At 45.0% G+C, this 14,742-nt stretch overlaps 1 long non-coding RNA gene across 1 annotated transcript; it reads left to right on the forward strand.

The window, feature by feature from the left end:
- Positions 1-5,863: 5,863 nt before the first annotated feature.
- On the forward strand, positions 5,864-14,038 carry LOC139179915 (uncharacterized). Its single transcript, XR_011564213.1, has 3 exons — positions 5,864-6,234; positions 6,606-6,813; positions 13,863-14,038. It is a non-coding gene; the product is annotated as an uncharacterized lncRNA (long non-coding RNA).
- The last annotated feature ends 704 nt before the right edge of the window (positions 14,039-14,742 follow it).

A 14,742-nucleotide genomic window follows, 5' to 3' on the forward strand; every position in this document is an offset into this window, starting at 1 on the left:
TCACGCGAAGATTTGACTCATTGGAAAAGACTCTGATGCTGGGAGGGATTGGGGTCAGGAGGAGAAGGGGACGACAGAGGATGAGATGGCTGGATGGCATCACTGACTCGATGGACGTGAGTCTGAGTGAACTCCGGGAGTTGGTGATGGACAGGGAGGCCTGGCGTGCTGCGATTCATGGGGTCGCAAAGAGTCAGACATGACTGAACGACTGAATTGAACTGACCTGACGGAGGAGTATCACAGAATCCAGGATACACCTTCATCTCACATTCCACTTAAGAACTGATTTTCCCCCTTCAAATAAAAATGAAGCCTTTCCATTGGCAAACCATATGCACACTCTGAAGAACTGAACATTGCATCCGAGAGCAGGCGGACATGGGACAGAGAACCAGGAGCGCACACCGGTGAAAGGGAGCGAGGACAAGCCGGTGGACTCAACACCAGCCTAGATGCTAAGACTGCACCCAAAAACAAACAACCACAACAATCCTGTGAACAAGAGCATCAGCAGAAACTGAAACTAAAATGGTGACTTTGGTTCTCAGCCCGGGGTAAGACCTACAGAAAAGGAGTAGCTGTGCCTGGACATAGGCAGAAGAGGAAGCCAGACCAGAGGAAAAAAGGACTGTTCTCTCAGCCACGCTAATCTGAGGTTTTTCACCTGCCTCCCCATGCCCAGGAAATTAATACACTAATCATCTACACCAGAAGTTCAGAATATGTATTTCCATGAAATGCTTATGCACAATATAAATTATTCTTCAATTAGCTGCACTAAACTGCAATTCTCATTTAATAACAGTGGCTTCTAGTTAATCTTATCAGATCTTTTTAATTGTCTACCTCAAACCCTGGATTAGACAACTCTTGTAGCTTTTGTTAGAGGAGAATGTGTGGTCTGTACAGACTATCTCTAAATACTACTGTCAAAATGCTGATGGCCAGAGTGACAGAGCCCAGACAAGCCTCACCCTTTGCTGAATCTTAATTTCATGAGGCTTATTTCCACCTGTTCTTGGGCTACGTCGTACTTCCTCGTAAGCTCTGAATTCACTCTTTCTATGCACATCTTCATTCTCCCAGACCAGCACTTTTCGGAGTAGCTTTTTGTTTCCATTCCACCTTCTTCTATTCCCCAATCACTTTTTGAAATAATATTTATTGTTATTAAACTTGCCCCATCATCTTTTTTATTTTTCCTCTGGGTTCTGGGAGAGTTTCCTAACCTTATCTTCCCCTTCCTTGATTTACATTTCTGTGGCATCCAGTGCCTCCGTTGGGGTTTGTAATTTGGCAATCACATTTTTCATCTCTGGGCTGCCTCTCCTGCTCTCAGATATCTCCTCCTCAAATTTGCTTCAACTGTTTTCCCAGCAGCCATTTCCCCTTGGATCTTACTGAGAACACAAATCAGATTCTTTTTTTTTGCACTGAGTTGATTTCACAGTTTATTTTGCATATTTGCTTGATTCCTCTGACGGGTTCCCTTCTTCAGAAGCTTGGAGTTCCTCTGGGTCTCATGCATTCTGTCTGAGTCAAGCCTTTCAGAGAGAGGGGAGAGTTGGGAGCTGAGGTACAGTCATTCCAAATGATGGGGTCACCTGTTTGAATTTTTCACACAAGAGATTGACTCTAGCTTCACTTTGCTAGGTCAGACTGGGTCCGGCTGCTCCGGCAGAGTAGATGGTGGAGGTTGGGGGAAAAAAGCAGGAAAGAAGGCAGCACCCTAGGCTCCAGGTTAGAAGACTTCACCCACATGCCAGAGACACCTTCTCACATCTACAGTGACAGAGATGTTCTGCCTGAGGCAACTGTGCTCTGAGAAAGCAGCTCCGTGTTCCCCGTCTCTGCCTGAGACCATAGTCCATTCCAAGAGCTGGAGCTGGAAACGACTGCACCCCAAAGATACTAAAGAGCTGGTGAACTTGGTGCTTCTCTTCCTCCCTTCTCTGCCCCCACCATCCCCACCCACTCTCCAGCCCTCACCCTTGGGTTTGGTGGATCCTCGTGGGGCGAGGGGGTTCTAAGCCTCTTCCACTTCCCAGGTAAGTAGTTCCTTTATACCTGTATTTAATAAGAGAATGGAATTGTATTTACCAGAATTCCTATTCAGGAGAGCACTGTGTTTGGAAGAAATAAGTTGATCAGCTGCTTGATAGAGGGGATGAGACTCCAAACACATATTTGTATTACTAAAGATGATTTTACTACTGAAGATGATTGTGGAATTGTGGACCCTGAGACAGGGAGAGGCATTTGGCTCCTGAGAAGCAAAAGAGAGAGAAAGAGAGAGGTGGAAAGAGAGGAAAAGGAAAAGGGGAAGTCATGGAGATGGCAGAAACCCATGGACAGTGCAATGCCACCAGGCCCGTGGCATTTACATCTTCAGGTAAAGTCGAGTTTCTCAGTGTCACCACTGTTGACACTGGGGGCTGGGTCCTTGTTTGTCATGGGGGCCGCATCCCTGGCCTCTCCCCAGGAGATGCCACTAGCTCATCTCCTCCAGTTGTGACAACCAGAGATGTTTCCAGACACTACCAAATGTCTCTTGGGGGTGCAAAAGCGTTCACAGTGGAGGACAACTTGAGTTAACACAGCTAAACTCATGAAGTGCCTGGGCTGAGTGAATTCTTTGTGGAGAGGGTTGAAGGGTTTGAGTTTCTGATCAGGCTGAACTGGGGGCCAAGCCAGGCCAGCAGTGTGAGGGTCAGAGGGGTCAGAGGCAGAGGGGACCGTGAGAACAGAAGCCCCAGGAATTCGTGGATGTGGTGAGTCGGGCTTTGAAGTTTCACGAGCTGTGGTCTCTGGGGGGCAGACTTCTGATGCCTGCAGTACAGATGTGGTCCCTCATCCTTGAATCTGGCCAGATGTAAGCTGTAGATGACAGAGATTCCTCCCTGTTCCTGGCATGTGGCAGTCAGTCGCCCTTCCTTTCCAGCTCTAAGACAGGCTGTTTCCGTTTCTTCGGTGGGAATCCAGGAGCCAGCTAGAGGTCACCCCACCCAGAAGCTGTCCTATTAACCTAGTCTCTGCACCTGCTTTAAGTCTTTTGCGTCAAGCAGAAGCACCAGTGGGTACGTTTATGTTGACCCAAGGAGCGACAGGCATTTCTGACAGGCACATACTAAGACCTCAGAGCAGTTTTTTTCAAGCTCAAGGGGAGCAATATTTTCAGAAGCTTCCTGATGTATCCTGGAAACTGGCACGGCCAATTGATATTTTTTGTTTTTCATTTTTTTGCCTAGGCTGATCGATGCTTCACCATTTCCCATGAGCACCTGCTTTCTTCTCCCATGTGAGTGCTTGGACTAGTTTATTTTATATGGTGCCCACCTGCTTTTCTATAACAAGCACCAAGATCCTTAGAAGCTTCCAAAATCCTTTCCTTCTCTCCTTTTCTAAATGGAGAAAGCTTCCAAAATCCTCTCCTTTCTCTCCTTTGCCAATTTCCTAAACACGAAATGGTGGTTTACCTGTTAATTCAACTCAGTCAGCAAATACATGCTCAGGAGTTGGAACAGAATGATCTCCCAGAAACATGGACACCATTTATTAAGCAATTTTCATGTGCCCTCTGCCCTGATGGTTCAGACAATAAAGAATCTGCCTGCAATGCAAGAGACCCGGGTTCAATCCCTAGGTTAGAAAGATCCCCTAGAGAAAGGAATGGTTATCCACTCTGGAGAAGGAAATGCCAACCCACTCTAATATTCTTGCCTGGAGAGTCCCATGGACAGAGGAGCCTGGCGGGCTATAGTCCATGGTGTCAAAAAGAGCTGGACACAACTGAAGTGATTTAGCATGCACCAGTGTCCTTGCCCGGAGAATTCTATGGACTGAGGAGTCTGGCAGGCTTCAGACCATGGGGTCGCAAAGAGTCAGACACAACTGAGCGACTCACACACTCTGATTCTTTAGGGAATTAATCTAACAGCAAAATCCCATTTTAAAGATAAAGAAATAGAGGTTCTTCTGTACAGTACAGGGAACTCTACTCAATACTCTGTAATAACCTGAGAAAAGAATTTGAAAAAGACTAGATACATGTATATGTTTAACTTATCACTTTGCTATACACCTGAATAAGACAACACTGTTAATCAACTATACTCCAATATAAAATAACTTTGTAATTAAAATTAAAAATTTTTTTTTAATTTAAAAGAAACAGGTTCACAGAGGTTAAGTAACTTGCCTATTGTCATAGTACTAGCGACTTAACAATTCAGCTGCACTTAACAAAACTTTCTGTTTTTACAGTATTATAAAATGACATAAAAGAGGAGACTATCAGATATAATTTTGTGGGTTTTGGGCATAGCATAAATTTATGAAAGGAGAGTTTGCTTTTTTAAAAATGAGGTTATTTTCACAATACTTAATGAGTTGAAAAATTTCCAAAGAGATTAACTTGTGGTTCTTTTGGATAGCAAATATAATATTTAATGTGATAATACTGAAAAGCAATTTCATAAATAACACAGCTAATTAGTTAGCAACATCCAAATACTTAATATTATAAATTAAAGTGTTAACCTGTTAACTAAAATACACTATAGCTTTCTATCTTAACAAATAGGACTCAATATAACAAAATAAAATGTACATGTGAATTTACATTATTTTTATGACTAAAATAATTATTTTCAAAATTCACGCCTTCAGACAGATTCCTAAAAGTGGAATTTGGAGTCAAAGGTAATATACATAATCTCAAGGCTCATAGTACACATTGCCCAAGCTCCCTATTTTAAAATCTTTGCTATGTAGGTAGGTGAAAGCAAGCTACCTTTTAATCTTATTGTGCATTCTTTCTTTATCTCTAAGACTGAACATTCTTTTGTGTTTTTTGAGTGTCTGCACTTCTGTTCATGTCCTTTGTCTATTTTTTGGTGCACTTTTTTCTTAACATTTTGTGAAGTTTGCTTGTAAAATAAGGCTATGTACCCTTTATCACAGCATTAAATTATTTTTGTCATTTGCCTTTTTGGTTGCTTATTATTGCTTTAGACACTTAAGAACTTATTTTATTTTGTTGGAAAAATCTCATTTTTTTGAAAATAGTTAATTGTATTGATGCAGCATGTAGAAAGTACTCAATTCTGATATTTCCTTCTGATTTTAAAAAGCTTCGTGTTTTACTTTCAAACTAATCCACCTGTGATGCATTCTTACCTATCAGGTGAGGCTATAATTTTAATCTTTTACAAAATTTCTACCATTTTTTGACGAATCCAAATCTTTCTCCATTGGGCCCTTTAATGCTATACTGCTGCTGGTAAGTCGCTTCAGTCATATCTGACTCTGTGCGACCCCATAGACGGCAGCCCACCAGGCTCCCCCGTCCCTGGGATTCTCCAGGCACGAACACTGGAGTGGATGTGTACTTAAATATTCTGGGGTCTCTTTAGGTTGACTGTTGTGTTCTGTCCAGCCACTTATCAATTCTTTTGCCCATAGCATAGAGTTTTAAAATAGTTTTCAGAGCTCCTTGGGCTTCCAAGGTGGCATTAGTCATAAAGAATCTACCTGCCAATGCAGGAGACACAGGAGATGGAGGTTCAATCCCTGGGTCAGAAAGATCCCCTGGCATAGAAAGTGGTAACCCACTCCAGTATTCTTGTCTAGAGAATCTCATGGACAGAGGAGCCTGGCAGGCTACTGTCCCTGGGGCCACACGGAATCAGACACGACTGAGTGGCTGCGCACATACAGATCTCCTGTAATAGTTAAGGCTTCTTCTCTGCTCATTATGCTTTTCCCAGACCTTCTTAACTCAGTCGTTGTGTTTATTTTTCCAAATGAAGTTTAATTGCTACGTCATTTTTTTTTTTTCTTAAAGAGAAGCAACATCTCATTGCTATTTACATTGGGATATAACGTAGGGATAGTTATATGGGTTGGGGTAGTTAACCTGCAAGTTGGGATAGTTAACCTGCAGCTCTCCCAGTCTGCCTCTTGGGTCTTTTGCTCCGTCTTTCCCTAGAATCCCTCCCCCAACTCCTACCCCACGTCGTCACCTAGGCAACTCCAGGCACTGGTTTAACTGCCCGGTTGTTCATGTCTCTTTCGCATCCCTCTCCTCCTGCTCGCACCCCCACCAAGCTGTGAACCTCTTAGGAGCAGAGGTGAAACCTGGTTCTAGTCCTCCACCCCAGAGCCTGACTTTCAGCAAAAGGTGTTTAAATAAAAGATCAAGGTAGAGCCAACTGGAGGTGAATGTGTGAGGTAAGTTTCAGCCTCCATCTCGAGGAGGCTCAGGGTGCAGCTGGGCCTTCCTAATTTCAGAAGCCCCCTGAGGCCCCCACCCTAGTCTCCAGGGCCTCTTCAAGACTCCTCTCACATCTATGCCTCACTCCAGCCTTCTGCCGAACTGCTGTCACACAACCCACGTCAGAGAGATATTCTGAGATGATTTCTGCTACAGGCCCAAGTCAAAGACTTATGGAACTGAATTTTAATGCTGGCAGTACAAAGTGTGAATAAACATTGCCATGCTTTATTGCTGTAAATCTGCTGCTAAATCCCTTGTTTCTCTTTGAGTTAGAAGCCCAATAAACAACTTCTGCAATGTTCCAATAATTACTTTGTCATTTCAGATACTCTGAATGATTCATAGAGTCTTCCTGCCGATTCCAACCACAGAAGTACTTTCTGTCTAAAGCATTAAGCCTGAAAATCCATAACTCACAGGGTCCTCAGAACAATTGGGAAAATAAGAGACACTGAAAGTGATACCTGGAGCTGGAAGTGGCCACAACAAGACTTGGAGAGCAGCATCTTTCTCCTTGATGAGCAGAAACACAGGTGAGGGTTGCATACCTATTTTCATCCTTATATCGGATCTAGTCTCTAAGATGTAGGGAAGGTCTTGCTCCTGCAAAGTAATGACTGTCTCATTGGCAACTGCACTGTGGGCTTGAAATAGAAAGGGAGCCATATTCCTCTCTATTACATCTTCAACCGAATAGGCTCTGCTTGTCCTGGGTAAACAATCATCACCCCTTCTAAATCTGCACTCACGCCCTGTATTAGAGACTAAGGAGAAGGACAGTCCGTTAGATATAGGTAGGTGTGTTAAGTTTTCAAGTCTGTGCTAATATTTTATGAGCAGGATCCTCCGTGCTCTGGCTCTATACATAGGCGGAGGAGGAGGGCACTGGCTGAGTGGTAGGATGAGAACACTGCTTACATTTATCGCCCAAGCCCATACGCCCACGCCCAACTGTCACAGAGCCTGAAATTCCTACCATTAGAGTTGCTACTTTTGGTTGAGGCAGAGGGCTTCAAGAAAACCCTTGTTCAAGTACAAATATACCAGGCAGGAATTGTTCCACCACACTCAGCTGCAAGCAGCATCTCATTTCTTTATTTTTCTATTGCAAATAAAACAGGGTTGGATGGCTTTTAAAGAATAGACTATGGAAATGGAAACAGTGACTTGACAGTGGTGAAACTTTGCAGATACCTCCTTCAACAAGTGATGAGAACTGACCTTACTGGTGATGTTATGTGGGTGTCAGGATCCCTCTGATATGATGTAATGGGATGAAAAGGGCAAGTCCCCAAGTTCCCCAGCCCAAGCCTAATATGAGAAAAACATGTGAAACCCAGGGACATTCTACAGGATAGCTGGCCAGCTCTCCTTAAAGATGTCAAGGTCATGAAAAACTAGGGAAGACTGAGAAACTGCCATAGATCAGAGAGGAGACTGAGGAGACCCTGGATTAGATCCTGGAACAGAAAGAGGACATTCGTGGAAAAAACTAGTTACATCCAAATTAAGTTTGGAGTTTATTTAATATAGTGTACCAATGATGGTGTCTGAGTTTTAACAAGGTGCCAGAAAAGTCACTGGTTCATAGGGCCTACCCCTCACTCAATTTGCCTCAGTTTGGGACAAACTGAGTGAAGGGTAGACAGGAACTCTCTGAACTATCTCTGCAACATTTCTGTTCAGTTCAGTTCAGTTCAGTGACTCAGTCGTGTCCGACTCTTTGTGACCCCATGAATCGCAGCACGCCAGGCCTCCCTGTCCATCACCAACTCCTGGAGTTCACTCAGACTCACGTCCATCGAGTCAGTGATGCCATCCAGCCATCTCATCCTCTGTCGTCCCCTTCTCCTCCTGCCCCCAATCCCTCCCAGCATCAGAGTCTTTTCCAATGAATCAAATCTTCGCGTGAGGTGGCCAAAGTACTGGAGTTTCAGCTTCAGCATCATTCCCTCCAAAGAAATCCCAGGGCTGATCTCCTTCAGGATGGACTGGTTGGATCTCCTTGCAGTCCAAGGAACTCTCAAGAGTCTTCTCCAACACCACAGCTCAAAAGCATCAATTCTTCGGCGCTCAGCCTTCTTCACAGTCCAACTCTCACATCCATACGTGACCACAGGAAAAACCATAGCCTTGACTAGACGAACCTTTGTTGGCAAAGTAATGTCTCTGCTTTTGAATATGCTATCTAGGTTGGTCATAACTTTCCTTTCAAGGAGTAAGAGTCTTTCTGCACATTTAAACTTTCCAAAATAAGGTATTTTAAGGATCAGGGAGAAGTCCAGAATCTATTTTATTCTTTGGCGCTCCCACAACCAGTCTTGGGTTGTAAGGGACCCAGGGAACTTAGTAGGGCTGTAAATGATTCTCGAAGTGTAAATGTAAGGGCAGTGCTCAGCTGATCCCCTCATGGGTGCAGTCCACAGCCATCTGTTCACTGCTGTGCATGCATTGGAAGCCAGCCTCACTAGCTCTGTGAGCCTAGGCCAGCCTGGTCCAGGAACTGGGCAGCAGTTCATGGTGAGTGCTCCACCCCTCACCTACCAGGCTGGGCACCAGGGGGCACTTGCCTTGGCTGTTAGAGCATCTGACATCAGTACCTGATGTGCAGGTAACTGGCCTTTATCCAAGGTGTCCCCTTTCACGAGGTGGTGCCTGCAAGTTATGGTGGGTCTTCACCATTTCAGAACCTCCCTTCTTGCATCTGGCCTCCATCCCCTGCACCCTCCCCTTCAACCCACAGAGCCCTCATCATTCCAATGGATCCTATCTCCTGCAGGAATCTAGACTGTTGAAAACACAGGCATCTAATGTTCCCCTGAGATGAGAGAAGTCCAAGCACCCAGGACAGAGTATCTCGCCCCTCTCTTGGGAGAAGAGGGGAAAAATGATTCTCATTTTTTCCTGATGAGCTTACAGCTGGGCAAAAATAGGCATAGTTAGTTCTGAGCTGGTTATTCTACCAGGTTAAAAGTTCAACATATAGTCTCATACCACCAACCTGTGAGGGGTGACACATAACCCAGTCATGGGAAGAAGTAGCACCAGGCCCTGTACCATACTCCAACCCCAGAGGGAGATGGAGAAAAAGAAAAGGATGGAGCCGTCCTTTCCATGAATGACCCAGCAACCATTGTCAAGAGTGTCAACAGCAGTAGCCAATAGAGAGTAGTAGGGGATCTTTGGGGCTTCCCCAGTGGCTTAGCAGGTAAAGAATCCACCTGCAATGTAGGACATGCATTCAGTTCCTGGGTCAGGAAGATCCCCTGGAGAAGGGCATGGCAACCCACTCCAGTATTCTTGCCTGGAGAATCTCCTGGACATAGGAGCCTGGTGGGCTACAGTCCTCAGGGTCACAAAGAGTCAGATGCGACTGAAATGACTTAGCATGTATGTAGGGGTCCTTTACTGTCTTGGGGGCTTCCAAGGTGACCACTCTGCATAAAAATAAGCCTGGCTTTCCCTGCAGGAAAAGAGCCCCGCACTGCAGGTGAGAATTTTCTTTGCTGATATGGGTCTAGATTACACTGCCGCTTGAGGCTTCATACCTGTCCCTCCTTTAGACGTGCATCAGCTTGCTCTAACAGGCCAAGCAGTCAAAGAAACAGGAGTGCCTGCCAGCCCCACAGCAGAACAAGAAGAGGGCTCAGTTAGCAAGGGGAGTGGACCACCTCTGTAAACATTATTGACCATCAAGCTGAAGCCCCGGGTGTCATTCTCAACAGAAAGACTCCAACCTGAGCAAAAGCAATAGGGGTATCTACAGCAAGGGATGTGGGCATAGTTTCAGAGCATGAGCCCCCTCCCATTGGCCCAAGTTGAGTTTCCCATAAAAGATGGGGTGGGGGGAGATCCTTATACAGGTCTTAGGAGAAGGAGGAACAGTCTGAGAACCAGAGGATCCTGGTTCAGGTTTGGGGATCTGCTGTGATGACCACTGTTGCTGCTGCTGCTGCTAAGTCGCTTCAGTCGTGTCCGATTCTGTGCGACCCCATAGATGGCAGCCCACCAGGCTCCTCCATCCCTAGGATTCTCCAGGCAAGAACACTGGAGTGGGTTGCCATTTCCTTCTCCAATGCATAAAAGTGAAAGTGAAGTCACTCAGTTGTGTCCGACTCCTAGCGACTCCGTGGACTGCAGCCCACCAGGCTCCTCCATCCATGGGATTTTCCAGGCAAGAGTATGGAGTGGGGTGCCATTGCCTTCTCCGGTACAGCCAGTTTAATAACAGAGGACCTAGCAGTTTGTTCAGTGTGAGATCTGGTCCAGGACAAACTATAGCCTCTTTGCCCAAAGTGAACTCAGTGGAGCATCCATGAGGACAGTCCCAGAATTGATGTCAGGGATTGTGGCTGATTACACAGTCTCCAAGCTTTATTCTCCATCCCCTGGGATTCTGCTGCTGTTGCTGCAAAGTCACTTCAGTCGTGTCCAACTCTGTGCGACCCCATAGACGGCAGCCTACCAGGCTCCCCCGTCCCTGGGATTCTCCAGGCAAGAACACTGGAGTGGGTTGACATCATCTAATACACTTTAATAAATGCTTTTTCTGCTTTGAAGGGCCAGACTTGGTCTCTTGTTATTTGCTATTAAAACCTTGATTAAAAAGAAAAAAAAAAAACTTAATCAACACATGTTAACTCCTCTTATTCCAAATCGACATAGATAAATGTCCCACAGAGAAGATTCCCCGGAGCCTGGAAACAGTAAAACAGTAAATTAAATCGACTTGATGGACTCTTTTAGCAAAAGGGACTAAAAATGTGTTTTTGTTTCCTCCTCCCACAATGCTTATTAAATAACCCCTTCTCACATTACTTTCTGCACCTCAGAGACTCAGAAACCACTAGGAAGCAAAGGAGGGCTTGTGAGTTAATTATAACAGCCTCTGCAGGATTCGGCTTGTGGTTTTCCTTTTACAATGAAATGCGAAGCATGGGGGAGGTGAGCTCTGCTGCATGTTGCTGCTAATGTTTTTAACCAAGGATCTAAGGCTGTTTGATATTCTTGGCTTCCTCATTCCGATTTCCAGTCCTCTTTTGGAAATAAAGCAAGATTGACGTCCGAAGGAGTTTCAGAACCACAAAATGGTCTGTTGGCCCAAGGCAAAAAGTTAAATTCCCGAGGTCCCTCTTCCCATTTTTTCAAGGTTTCTTTTGTCATGTAGCATGGGCTTTCTGATGCTCTCTTGAGCACCTTCTTAATGTACTGAGCCATGCATCAGTCTCAAAATCTGATGCCCTTTTGTTCTTTCCTCCTCAGTGCTTACTGTGGGTCTCCTTTCTGCCTCAGATTATTGCAACATCTATTTTGTGGCTGTGGACTTATCTCTTCTTGGAACTCCTCCTGGACTGTGAGACTTCAGATTCAGGCCTGGGCACCAGAAGACTTTGCCGGTGGCCCATGACTAAGACTCTGTGCTTCCAGTGCAGGGGCCCAGCTTTGATCACTGGTCAGGAAACTAGATCCCGCATGCCCCAGCTAAGACCCAATGCAGCCAAATAAATAAATAAACTTTTTTAAAAAAGGAAATCATAGAAAAATGCAAAGGAGTAAAAAAGGATATGTAGGTATGCATACAGTAGGGATATAAAAAATATCAGAAAAATACTATAAACATGTTTAGGCTTATAAACTTCAACATAGATAATATAAACAATTTTTCTAGAAAATTTTGTTTAAAATACCAGTTTGAGCCAGGAAGATATAGAGAACCTAAATAAAAGAATAATCATTAAAAAAAATAAAAGAAATCAAAGCAGTCCCCACTTTGCTCTTGGATTCCTGAGGAGGATGTGACTCTTTTTCCCATCCTGCCCATACCCCATCGGGTGACTAGAACCCAACAGAGACGGGGTTCCCCATGGCTGAGATCAGAGCTTGGTTGTATGCTCATTTAACTTCAAAGTTTCAAAATTCAAGAAAGAGATCCAGGGTGCCTGATGGTGTTGTTTTACTCCCTATGAACTTGTGCCATGCATCTGCAGAGCTTGGGAAGCCCAAACAGTAAGGAATACCTGTGCCTTGCACTTTACTTAAGGACAAGTGCAACTTCTTCTGGCTTCTGTACACTCCTGTGTGTGTGTGTAACTGACCCTTATTTTCCATAGAACCCAGGAATGTCTGCCTCACTGTAGCAGACATTCAGTCTTTAAGAGTGACAGACTCTGAATTTTTCCACCCTGAGTTTAACCTATGTTGTTCCATTCCCCGCCCCAGGGTGACCTCCTCTGAGTTCTTCTGAGCCTCCAGATCCTGAGCAGGCCCCTGTGATTGAGGAAGGAAGAGTCAGGGGAAGTTGTTGAAAGCAAGAGATATTTTTAGCAGAGCTCCCCATAAGCTGCACAGGAAGACAAATTAGAAGTCTTCTCCTGCTTAATGACATTTCCTATAAAATTCATCTAGCCAGCATGCCATTCTGCATCATTTGTAGATAATGGATCACAGTGACCCAGTGCCCAGCAGAGTAGGTGTGAAATCGATGGTGAGGAATAAACGAATGGAAACGTGATTGGCATTAAAGCTCAAAGAGCCAAGAAAGCATGATATTTAGCCGCACCTTTGCCAGTGCATCTTTTCCTGGCAGACTTGTCCTTCAAAGCTCAGGTATATATAGAGGACACAACTTTTATACTGGTCTCTAGTACTCTTGCCTGGAAAATCCCATGGACTGAGAAGCCTGGTAGGCTACAGTCCATGGGGTCGCAAAGAGTCAGACATGACTGAGCAACTTCACTTCACTATAAGACCTCCAGTCCTAAGCTGCTTATCTCACCCTTGTAAGATAACAATTTTCCTTTCTGTAGAATCTGATGCCCTTCAAAGTCACTTTTTTTACTTACTTCATCTCATTTGAGCTTCAACACAGGAAAGGAGGGGCAGTTTTACTCCAGTTTTCCCAGTGAGGAAACTGGTACTCTCTTATGGGCTGAGTTGAAAGTAAAAAGTGAAAGTCACTCAGTCGTGTCTGACTCTTTGAGCCCGCCAGGTTCCTCTGTCCATGGAATTCTCCAGGCTGGAATACTGGAGTGGGTAGCTTTTCCCTTTTTCAGGGGATCTTCCCATCCCAGGAATCGAACAGGGTCTCCAGCATTACAGGCGGATTCTTTACCATGTGAGCTACCAGGGAATTGGCTGAATTGTGTCCCCCCAAATTCATGTGTGGAAGCCTTACCCCCCAGGTCCTCAGAATGTGACTCTACTGGGGACAGTGTCGTTAAAGAGATAATTAAGGGACTTCCCTGGTGGTCCAGTGGTTAAGAAACCGCCTGCCGATACCAGGGATACAGGTTTGATCCCTGGTCTAGGAAGAGTCCATATGCTGTGTGGCAAGTAAGCTGGAGTGTTATGACTACTGAGCCCTTGCACCCTGGAGCCCGTGCTCTGCAAAGAGAGAAGCCACTGCAGTGAGAAGCCTGCGCACTGCAATTAGAGAATAGCCCCCACTTGGTGCAACTAGAGAAATCCTGCATAGCAACAAGACCCAGTGCAGACAAAAGTAATCAATTTTAAAAAGAGGTAATTAAGCTAAAATGGGGTTGTTTGGGTGGTCCTAATCTGATTGGTGTCCTTAAAATAAAAGGATATTAGGGCACAGAAAGAAGACATCAGAACATCATGGGAGCACAGAGAGATGACCGAGTGAGGACTTGGCAAGACGGTAGCCTTCTGCAAGCCAAGGAGCGAGACCTCAGGAAGAAGAAAACCCCTGACACCTTGGTCTTTGATGTCTAGCCTCTGGGACTGTGAGAAAATAAATGTCTGTTGTTTAAGTCACCCAGTCTGCGGTCTTTTGTTATGGCAGCCCTTACAGACTAGCACAGGCTCAAAGACATTAACATCCTGTAAGAGACAGAATGAACTTTAGTCCACATGCCCCAGTTCGAAAATTCTTTATCAAATAAAACAATTGACTTAAGGGGAACACCCCTGCTTCACGGCTGCTAATGAGTCATGGGTCTCTAATTTACTCACTGCTTTCTCAGTGTTTGATTCCCTGAGGGGTTGTACACACACAGACACCAGTTCCAATGTTCCTTTCATTTCAGGTGACTTTTCGTTCAATTAGTATTTAGAGCTAAAATTCAATTAGTATTTAGCAGAGCTGGAAAATAACTCAGGATCCTCCCCTGCCCGGCCCCACTTCCCCCACAGGAAAGCTCAAACCTCCCTCCTATATTCCCTGTTTATCCAATATTCACATTTCCTACTTGAGCAACACACAGAGAATCACAAAGATTTTGAGAAAAAATAGACTTCTTCAGGTAGGCCTAATTCCAATTAAAGCAGCCCTTGGACATGTGGACACGGTGGGGAAGGGGAGGTTGGAAGAAACTGGGAGACTAGGGTTGACACATACACACTGCTCTATGTGAAACAGATAGCTAGTGGGAAGCTGCTGTTTAGCACAGGAAGCTGGGCCCTGTGCTCTGTGATGACCTAGAGAGGTGGGATGGGGGTGG

Source organism: Bos indicus, chromosome 26 (genome assembly GCF_029378745.1).
Source record: "Bos indicus isolate NIAB-ARS_2022 breed Sahiwal x Tharparkar chromosome 26, NIAB-ARS_B.indTharparkar_mat_pri_1.0, whole genome shotgun sequence".
Lineage (NCBI taxonomy): Eukaryota > Metazoa > Chordata > Mammalia > Artiodactyla > Bovidae > Bos > Bos indicus.